The sequence below is a fragment of the Haemaphysalis longicornis genome, unplaced genomic scaffold, assembly GCF_048455015.1.
Source record: "Haemaphysalis longicornis isolate Haplotype H1 unplaced genomic scaffold, Haemaphysalis longicornis Haplotype H1 scaffold_26, whole genome shotgun sequence".
NCBI classification, from domain to species: Eukaryota; Metazoa; Arthropoda; class Arachnida; order Ixodida; family Ixodidae; genus Haemaphysalis; species Haemaphysalis longicornis.
The window spans coordinates 2,387,790-2,394,742 of NW_027526319.1; the positions used below are offsets into that span (position 1 = coordinate 2,387,790).

At 51.6% G+C, this 6,953-nt stretch overlaps 1 pseudogene; it reads right to left on the minus strand.

The window, feature by feature from the left end:
* Positions 1-353: 353 nt before the first annotated feature.
* Positions 354-2,393, minus strand: LOC144172827 (uncharacterized; annotated as a pseudogene).
* Between the last annotated feature and the right edge of the window lie 4,560 nt (positions 2,394-6,953).

A 6,953-nucleotide genomic window follows, 5' to 3' on the forward strand; every position in this document is an offset into this window, starting at 1 on the left:
TGCACGCGCGTCAGGACGGCCAGCTCCCACCTCTTCGTGAACTTTTTGTGCAACGGCTGCCCCTGTCAGTGCGCGTGGTTCTCGCGGGTTCAGATGGGACGTCCCTTGATCGACTGGTGCAACTTGCCGATCGCATTACGGAATACTCTACTCCAACCTTCGCGCCCATAGCTGCTGCAAGAACACACGAACAACCAGATCGACTGTCGAGCCTCCAGGAGAAAGTGCAACAACTTTGCGAGACCATGCAGCAACTTTTGCTGTCTGGCACCCCCCAACAGGACGAGCAATGACGCAACCGATCCTCTTCACAACAGCCAAGCTTTTCCCAGAGAAGCCAGACACGAGATAGGCAGGCCGGAGTTTGCTGGTACCACCATCGTTTTGGAACGGGTGCTAGCCACTGCACTCAACCTTGCTCGTTTCCGGGAAACGCTCCGGCCAGTCGTTAACGGCGGCTTACGACATCGGCCCTCTACCGAGCCGCCAGTTCTTCGTAGTCGACCGCGTAAGCAACTCGCGCCTGTTAGTCGACACAGGAGCCGAAATTTCTGTTGTCCCGGCAACCCCCGAGGATCGCCGACGTAGCAAGAACATATCGTTGCTGCAGGCGGTGAACAACACTGTAATCGCTACGTACGGCTTCCGCTCGCTGACAATAGACGTCGGACTCAGGCGCTTGTTTCGCTGGGTCTTTGTGGTGGCGGACGTAAGCGGACGTACGTTTTGGCTATGAGAATCGAATACCTTTACCTTTAGGAGGTCCAGTGTGTCGGTCAGGAGTCTTGGTCGAAACTTGACGTGCTGAATGTGCCTTTGAAGGGTTCTTTCTACCGGAATCGGGTATCCGTATTCTCTTAGGAAATTATAGCCACGGGATCCACAGGTCAGGCGTAGCCTCATGGACTGAAGGGTGCTTTCTTCCCACCGCATTCCTTCGGTTGGCAACCACTGCATTGATTGCATTTAGTCTTCGTTGACATCTTCTTCAAGCAGGACTTTTCGTTTTCGCTTTTTAGGTACCTCTTTCTTGCTGTGACCAACTTTCTCTTGGTGTTCTCTTGAAGGCGCTCCAGCTGCGCTATCCGATCCAACAGCGCCTGCGGAGATGCTAAAAAAAGACACGAAAAGCCTGAGGCGACAAATTATTAACCCGTCGTACGTGTTACAGATCACCACAGAAAGTCGCTTACAGGCCTCCAGGTGCGAAGACACAGGAGGCACTCTGAGACTGACGGTAGGCGCAAGCTTGTGTGTTGCATGAGGGGAACCTGCACAAAGAATTATCGATGCAAACATTTCAAAGCCACACGTTAAAGATAGCGGTTACCGTTAGAAAAATCTTTGGTGATGAAGTGATTGTCGCTGTTACTGGTGAGCAAGTGAAGGGGCTCTTCGGCTGAAAACAAAAAAGACAAACCATAGAACATCATCACTCTCCTGAACATAGCTCATTTTGACAGATGTTGAAACCGAGGACCATGAACCAAAACGTACATTCTCCAGCGTCCAAAGGTTTACCGGACTCTGAAACTGTGCTGTCACCGGCAATTGAATTCACAAAGACAAGCGAACCTGTGGTATGCAAACCAGAAAAAAATCGACAAGCCCAAAACAAAGCTATAATTTCTCACCTGACAAAGCCGCGTTCATATGTTCCTGGCTATTGCTGGACTGCGCGTTTGTAGGCCTTGAGCTGTAAATAAAATTAAACATAAAAACCCTGTGAAGAAACAGAAGGTGCTTCAACATTAATCCCAAACAGCAAAAAAAAGAATCTTACGAAAAACCTCGGGCAGACTTTCCACAGACGCTATTACGGTTTCGTCGTCCACGCCCATCACTGCAAGTCGTGTCTGTTGCGTCGGCACCGACAGACTGGCAGAGGGGGATCCCGCATATACCTCCCCAACGGACGAAGTTGAGGAATTGGACGCAGAACCAGGCGATAACGAGGCAACATGTTCTTTACAGCTGCTACTTTCAGATGTCACGAAGTTCACCTTGCCTGCGGCAACAATGAACTGATGCACAGAATGACACTCGCGTGCATTTATCCGCACAAGTCACTTCGGGGAATATTGGCTACACTCATTCAAAACGGGCAGATAACGCATATCAATTGTAAATTATCAGAAGAGGTTATTGCCGCTGCAGAGAGATCGCTCACCTTGCTAGAAGTGTGTGCGAATTTCGCATCTTTTGGCGGGAGGTTTTCGTTGCTTTGGAGCCGGCCGGTGGGAAAACAATGTTGGAACGGCGTTTTGTTTTAGCTTGTTTTTCCCATATATCCGCAGTATCAATGGTTCGAGTTGATCTTCAGTAAAATAGAGCTGTGAAACAATAATACGAATATTTGAAACCGTAGTATCACGAACACTTCTCAGGTATTGGGTTTTAAAACATTCCGATTTGCAAAAAAAAAAAAAAAAAAAAGAACTGAATCATTGCCTCAATGTCCTCCTGTTGTGATGTGGAAGTTCATATTGTTACGGTGTAGCCTTCCTTAGCGAATTGGTGAAGCCACTGCTACGGAAAGAAATCCCCCTGCACGCCATGAGGCCAGTCGTGGAGGACGAGAAAGACGACGATCTGTGTGGCGCCCAGCAAGAGCTAGAGCAGTCATCTGCTGTGTCTCTCATTTTCCCCTTTTGTAAATAGCGTAAATACATCAAATTCCAACCGCGTCTACCCGTCTCATCTTGGTGGAGGTGCTACAACGATCCCGTGAGACGACGGAGCTTCGGAGCGGACGCCAGCTCTCTCAGGACACCATGCCTACCGATTCTGGGCAGCACCATCAACCGACCATGCCACCGTCGATTGTGTTGACCCACCCCCGGGACCCTGGATTTTTCTACGGCACCGGCGATGTCGGCGTCGACGACTGGCTCACCATGTATGAGCGTGTAAGTCGCCATAACAACTGGGATCCCACGTTCATGTTGGCAAACGTCGTGTTATATCTCAAGGGGACGGTCCTCATGTGGTATGATACCTATGAACATGAGCTCACTAGCTGGGATATCTGTAAAGAGGCTGAAGAGGGTGTTTGGGAAGGCCCTCGGACGTCAGCTCGCTGCCAAGCAAAAACTTTCGACGCGTGCTCAGACGGCCAAGGAGCTCTATTAAGCGTACATTCAAACGTCCTTTCTCTTTGCGCCAAGGTCGACTCCACAATGTCTGAGTCCGACAAGATCGGCCACATCTTGAAAGGCATTGCCGACGACGCCTTCAACCTACTTGTTATCAAGAACTGCTCTACCGTGGATGAAGTCCTTGCTAAATGCCGACGCTTCGAGGAAGTAAAATGCCGCCGCATTGTGCAAAACTTCACTAGGCTCCCCAACACAGCGGCCACGTCGTCCTGGGAGAGCTCACCACCTCCTCCGCGCGACTCTTTTTCGCCCGAAAATGTGGTACGCATTGTGCGCCGAGAGCTGGAAGCAATGGCTCCACCAACTCTCATTTCCCCACCAGACCACGTAACCCCCACGCTATCCCTGATCCAGACCGTAGTACGCCAGGAACTTGATAATCGCGGCCTCGGTTCGTTGTGCTCCCCAAGTCGTCCTTGTACCCACGATCTTCCCCCCGCCACTGCTCTCCGTGCCCCGTACATGCCTCCGCGATATCGCAACCCGGATGAATGGCGTACACCTGACGACAAACCAATTTGATTCACCTGTCACCGCGTCTGTCACGTTTCTCGCTACTGTCCAAGCCGCTGGCCACCACGACCCCGTTCCGGGTTTTAGCTGCCAACGCCCAATGACGACCCGACCTTTTGCCCCTCGCCGAACCCAGGACGCCCCGGATTCCCGCTCGCCTGTCAAACAACTTATTGGCCGCCACAGTCGCTCCCCGTCCCCTCGCCGTCGCCTATCACCGTCACCCCAGCCCCGCCGTTTTATTTCTCCCCCCTATCCTGGACGCCCCATTCCGGAAAACTAGACGATGCAGCGCTTAGAGGTGACGCTGCATTGACGACCCGGCCCGAAAATCCCCTTTTGACTGTTTCGCCACGTCCTAACATTCTGGAGATCACTGTCAATGGTGTATGTGTTCAGGCGTTAGTGGACACTGGTGCGCAAATTTCTGTAATAAGTTCGGACCTTTGCCGACGGCTCAAAAAAGTTCGCACTGCTTCCCCTTCCTGTGTAGTGCGAGTCGCCGATGGGGGCACGCCACCCATTCTTGGCACGTGCACCGCTCGTGTCACCATCGCAAATCACCACATCTTTGTATTGTTTCATGTCCTACCGCACTGCCCCCACGATATCATCATTGGATTCGACTTCCTTACAGAAACTTCAGCGCTCATCGACTGCTCCACGGGTGAAGTTCGACTTGGACTGCCAATTTCTCCCCATATCCCTGACGATGTAGAATGTCGCCTTCGGTCGGAGAAGTTCACCCGTTTGCCACCAAGAACTCTCACATATGTTAATTTTTTTTCTACCCCTGCCGTACCCAATGGTTCGTACGTCCTTGCCCCGATCACTGACGTTCTGCTGTTACGACAGGTGACTCTTCCTCATTCCCTCATTACAGTCACCAACAATCACGCTACCCTTCCGCTTTTGGATTTTGGTTCTTCCCCACAAGTCGTCTACGAAGGAATGTCCTTGGCGAACTTGCGTTCCCTTGACCACTGCCACATTCTGACCTTAAAGGGGCACTGACACAAAAAATTTGCATCTTGTTTTTTTTTTTTTTGTTGCGATAAGTAGCTAATGACCTACTTATAACCTGTATAAACCTCATTTGCTTCAGCGTGCGACGGTTGTTTAATTAGAGGCATTTTCAATGCCGCCAGTCGCAGTTTCGGTTTCAGCGAGTGCCGCGAAACGATGGATTTTGTGGATTTTGTGTGAACAAAGCTGACCACGTGACCGTCGGAGGGATATCACAGAGCAGAGCCGCCGTAGCACTGTCGAATCCGCATCGACGGCAGTTTCTGCGAATGCCCCCACGTACTGATCTCGTGAGGCGCTTAATTGAAAAGCGACCGTGGATGTGACGCAGGCGCTGCGAGTGCAAATGCTACCGCGGCTAAAGAACGACGCGCGACGCTCGAGACGGTGGGTGGCAAGACGCGCGCTGGGAGTAGCCGGCCGGTCTGCCTACAGGTCCGCCTACGGATGTGCTCGGCTTAGCACTGCGGCGGATATTCGAGTGCCGCTCTCGTAAGCGGTGCAGATGACAATTTTTAATGCAACCCGCCATCGCATCATTAACTCCTTTCTCGTGTAAGCCACCATGGTCGGGACTTGGGGACAATTTCGTGCAGAGGTAACAAGCTATCACTCGAGCTACCTGCGCCGTCCTGGGCCACTTCGCGGCCGTGGCCGCCACCTGCACAGTGACTGTGCGGCTAGCTCAGTGGGCTTTTCGTGCCTCCGGCGCGTTTTCGTATCCAATGGTAATAAACAGTAATAGAAACAGAGTGCCTGGAATCGCTGTAGAACTTCGGTCGCGGCCAGCTGCCCGATTAGCTGACGAAATCACGGCGCCTCCGCCGCCAACGATCGGGTCGTTCGTTCTCGAGAGCAGAAGCTCCGCCCTCCGGCCCTCCGATTGGAGCGGCGAGCCGGGCGAGCCAGCGAAAAACGCCGGCAGTGTGGAAGCGGCAAACACAAACTCGTGACGTGTTTGGATGTTGTTTATTTACACAATATCCTCGGGATGTCGATTGCGCGTGGTCCTCTGCTGGCTGCTCGGTTGCGTTTCGCACACTTTAAAATTGATTTTAAATATGTTCTAGGCTGTATTCGCCGCTGATATTTTGCAGATGATGTATATGTGTACCCACCAATCTATCTCCGAAGTTATCTCGCCTTCAAAATTTTGTGTCAGTGCCCCTTTAACGACTCAAGGGCATTCCGATTTTCGGAATAATGCGCCGAGCCGCCAGGCCAAATCTGATGAATTTGTTAACATGATTGGCCCTGATCTAACACCAGAGCAAATTAACGACCTTTACACCCTTTGAGCTCCTTTCGAGACATTTTTGACTCCGACGACCGCCCTTTAGGCCAAACAACCTTGGTGAAACACCGAATAAACACTGGTGACGCGAGCCCTCTCCATCGGCGGCCATATCGTGTTTCCGCCACTGAACGCCAGGTCATTCAAAAGGAGGCCCACAAGATGCTTCAAAAAGACATCATCGAGCCTTCCTCCAGCCCTTGGGCATCGCCGGTGGTCCTGGTCAAGAAGAAAGACAACACCTGGAGATTCCGTGTTGACTATCGTCATCTCAACAACATTACTAAGAAAGACGTTTATCCATTACCCCGAATAGACGATGCCCTCGACTGTCTCCACAGTGCGAAGTACTTCTCCTGTATCGACCTTCGCTCAGGCTACTGGCAAATCGCCGTCGACGACATGGACAGAGAAAAAACTGCTTTCACTACACCCGATGGACTTTACCAGTTTAAGGTCATGCCATTTGTCCTTTGCAGTGCGCCAGCGACATTCGAGCGCATGACGGACTCACTCCTTCACAGCTTCAAATGGTCCACCTGCCTTTGCTACCTTGACGATGTGATCGTCTTCTCCCCTACTTTTGCGACTCATCTTTCTCGTCTATCGGCCATCCTTGCCATTTTCCGCAAAGCCGGTCTGCAGCTGAACTCCCCTAAGTGCCAATTTGGACTCAAGAAAATTACAATCCTCGGCCACCGTGCCGACGCGCGGGGAGTACAACCTGACCCCGAAAAGCTCAAGGCAGTTCAAAGGTTTCCTGTCCCTTCTTGTTCCAAAGACGTACGTAGCCTTCTTGGGTTATCTTCATACTTTCGACGCTTTATTCAAGGTTTTGCCGACATCGCACGCCCTTTGACACAGCTTCTTAAGAAGAATGTGCCTTTTACCTGGGGGCCTGATCAAGGACGTGCCTTTTCGACCTTAAAATCTCGACTGACCACACCTCCCATCCTTGGTCA